Consider the following 3701-nt stretch of genomic DNA (forward strand, 5'->3'; position numbering starts at 1 on the left):
AGGGAGCACCTCGGGAGTCGGGGACCCGAGCCCGGGAGTCCCGCGTGTGTGCGTGCTGGCGGCAGGGCGCTCACCACCGACCCCGCGCGGTGTGGGTGTGGTGGCTGGGTGCCTCTCGGAGTGGGTGCCTCGCGTCTGCCGGGGGAAGGCTCCCCGTGCCGCTTGTGCCGTGAGCCCGTGCGCACCCGGGGTAGTGGGGCGGGTGCGTCCCCTGACCCCGCTCCCGCCCTCTCTCTTCGTCTGTCTTCGCCTTATGTGGTCGACCAGCTGTCCCTGAGAGTTCCGTGTCTGGCTCTGTTGGGGACGTGTTGGGGACAGGTGTCCCCGATGTGGTTTCCGAGAGGTCCCTGTCGCCAGCGAGTTGTCGCCCCTGCGTGACCAGCTGGTTTTGGCGTGGTGACGTGAGGATTTTGTACCTGCAGGAGGGTGCTGGCATGCTGTGTCCCGGTGGCTGTCAGCGGGTCTTTTGGGGCTCTCTCGGATGCTGTGTGCCGGGCCTTTCCCGTCTCTTCCCGGTCCGGGTCCCCCTGCCCTTCCCCCCGCACCCCGGGCTCCCGCTGCCCTGAGCAGGCCTTGCCCCTGTGGTGGCTCGTGGGTGTGGTGGTGGTGGTGGTGGTGGTGGTGGTTGGTTGGTGGCTGAGTGAGTCCCGTCGTCCTTGATCTCTCCCCCGCTCCCGGTGCCGGATTCTGGCCCTTGCCTCGGCACGCCGAGGAGGAGAGTGGTTGGTTGCCTGGGGTGCATAGGTAGGCCCGCGCGGTGTGCTTCCCTCGCCGTGGCCGGCTTGAGGAGGAAAAGGCGGGGGGCGAGTCCTGCCTTGCCTTGCCTGTGCGTGTGCGGCATCCCCGTCCTGCCGTCGTGCTCGTCCGACCTCCGTGGCTTTTTTTTTTTTTTTTTTTTTTTTTTTTCTATCGCCCCTAGCTCCAACTCCCCCGACCTGCCGCTTCCCGATGGCGGGCCTGGTCGGCCGCTGACCTGCGCTACTCCCGAGCGCTGTCCGTGGTTCTTTTTCTTTTTCTTTTTTTCCTCTCTAGCTTCTTTCGGCTCTGTGCCCGGCGGAGGTGTCCTGGTAATCCCGAGCGCCAGGGACGCTGAAGCCCGTGGTATTTTTTTATTTTTTTATTTTTTTAAGTTTTTTTTTCTTTTCTTTTTTTTTTTTTTTTTTTCCTTTTACCTCGCTCGTTACTCACGAAAGGTTGTCTGTCCTGGCTACGCTTTTATCCCAGGCTGTTGGCCCTCTCGGGAGCCGAGCTTCCTGGGCCCCACCGCCTCCCGAGTGCCGTGTGGCTGTCTTCTCCGCCCCCTCGGTGTGATTGATGTGGTGACGTTGCGATCTCCTTCGGGCCCGGGCCTAAGCTGCGCCAGGCGAGGGACGGACATTCATGGCGAATGGGACCGCTCTTCTCGTTCTGCCCGTGGGCCCCTGCCCTCACCGTCCCACCGTGCCGGCGCCGGTGGTGTGCGGGGAGGCAGGGGTGCGGCAACCGGGTCCGGCTGCGCTCTCCCTGCCCTCGCCGTGAGGTCGGGGACTTGTACACGCTGGAGGAGGGGGGGCGCCCCTGATCTTGCTCCTCTCTTCCCGTGACTCGTTATCGGCACGGGGGTCGGCTCTCTCCGTGGAGAGGGAGGGTCGGTGCTCCGTGCTTGCCCGTGCTGTGTGGTGTGAAAAGCCGCGCCTCGCGCTCTGCCCTCTTGCGGTGCTCCCGGAACGCTCCCGGTCGGTTCTCTCAGGTGCCTGAGGCTGAGTGGTGGTGTCGTTCCCGATCCCGGCGTTGTCCGTTGCCTTGTGCCAGCCTGCTGCCCGTGGTGTGTCCCGGCCGTCCTTGGGTTTGTGGGGCTTGTGCGAGTGAGAAAAAAAAGTTATCGCAGAGATTGACGTCTCTGCTGGGGGGGGGGTCGAGGCGGTTCCCCAGAGGAGGAGCGCTCTTCCCTTCTTGCACCGGGCGGGTGGCTTCCCCGCATGAGCTGCCGGCCCTGGTCCTGGCTTGTCTTCCCTGCCGTGTCACCTGGCTCTTGTTGCACCGGGGGACCTGAGATGTTGCAGTGGGAGGCGAGCCGGGCCTGTGCGGGCTTTCCCGCCCGTGTGCGCGACCTTGCTCTGGCCCCGCACGGCAAGGCCGACCGACCAGGGTTGGTGTTGCTGCTGCCGCAGACCCCCCCCGCCCCACCCCTCCCTGCCACCCGTGGTGGGAAAGATGGACGCCTTTGATGTGTGCTGGTCCCGGCGGGGTTCCCGTCGGGGTTGGGTGCGGGCCACCCTCAGAGTGAGGAGAGGTTCTCTAGCGATCCTCGTTCGGGAGGCGGCGTTCGCTGCCGGGTTGGCGGGGGCCCGCCCCCGATGGGCTCCCGCGGCCCTGCCGCTCCCTGTCCCGCTTTTGAGCGTTAGTGGCTGCCCGCGTTGGTAACTGCGTGCCCGCGCCTCCCCCCTCCGAGCTGGGGGAGGGTCCCGCGGGGCCTCTCCCGGGCCGTCGTCTGGTGTGGTGAGTGGAGGACGTTCCCGATCCGTCCCCGCCCCTGCCTCGCGCGCGGTGTGTCGAGTGGCGGAGCCTGGAGCCTGTGCTGGGTCGCGATGCGAGGGCGTGTGGTGTGTGGCTTCCCGGCCTCGTGCTTGGGGTGCCGTGGGGTTTTTGGGGGGTCCCGTCCCCCTCCCCCTCCGGCCCCTGGCGACGCTGTTCCCGAGCGTCTGTGTGGGCCGCCGCCCGTTGGCGACGACGGCGCCGTGCCGGGCGCCGGGCCCCGCGGTGTTCCGGGGCCGCCGTGCCCGTGGTGGTGTGCCGCTCGGGGGGGTTCTGGCCCTCCGGAGCCGAGGATCCCGGTGTGTGTGGGCCCTTGCTCACGCGGCCGAAAAAAGAGGCGGTCGATGATGGGTGCCGTGCCCGGCGGTGTGGATGGGTGCGGTGGGGCCCTGCTGGCGCGGGTGGCTCCGCGGGCGCTCGCGGGGTCTTTGAGGCGTGTGCGAGCTGCCTTTTCCCTCTCGGGCCTCTTTTGGGGGGGCCCGCCGCTGCCGCGGTGGGGGTTTCCGGTCCGCTGGTCGGCCGGCTCGGTGTCCCAGGCGTTGCGCGGGACCGCCCAGGAGTTGGGGGTGGTGAGATCCCGCGTTCGTTTCCCTGGCGTGCCGGCTGTGCCCGGAAAGGTCTCACCTCCCCGCTGGTTTGCGGCTGCGCCACCCGCCCGTGGGGGGGGGTGGCCGCTCGCTCGCTCGCTCGCCTCTCACCCCGGTGACCCGACCCGATGACCCTCCCCGCTGCTCTTATTGGGCTTCCGGCATGCCCTCCTCACCCGCATCAGCCTTCCGCGATCCTCACCGGTTTGGCCTTGGTGGCCGGCCACCGGCGGACGGTCGAGTTGGGCGTGTGTGGTGTGTTCTCTTGGTGGGGGGGACGGCGCTCGGCTCGTGAGGCTGCTCTCCCGGTGTGGGGGAGGCACGTCGTCGCGGCGGCGGTGGCTTTTGAAGGGTCTTCCCGGATCGGTTTTGCTCACGACGCGAGGGCTCCTGCCAGCGGGACCGCCGGTACGCCACGGGGGCGGTGGCGGTGAGATTCCCGCGTGCGTCCCTCGCTCGGGAGTTGGCCGTCCGGGGGCCCGAAGCCGGCGTGACGTGTCTCCTCCCGCTGGGCGCCGCCTCGCGTGCCTGCGCGATGTCGTCCCGGGTTCCCGCGCCTCCCTCCTGCTCGCCGTGCCAGAGGCTTGCCCGCATCGTCTC

This window comes from Dipodomys merriami, unplaced genomic scaffold, assembly GCF_024711535.1.
Source record: "Dipodomys merriami isolate MVZ:Mamm:240054 unplaced genomic scaffold, mDipMer1.0.p SCAF_1556, whole genome shotgun sequence".
Taxonomy (NCBI): domain Eukaryota; kingdom Metazoa; phylum Chordata; class Mammalia; order Rodentia; family Heteromyidae; genus Dipodomys; species Dipodomys merriami.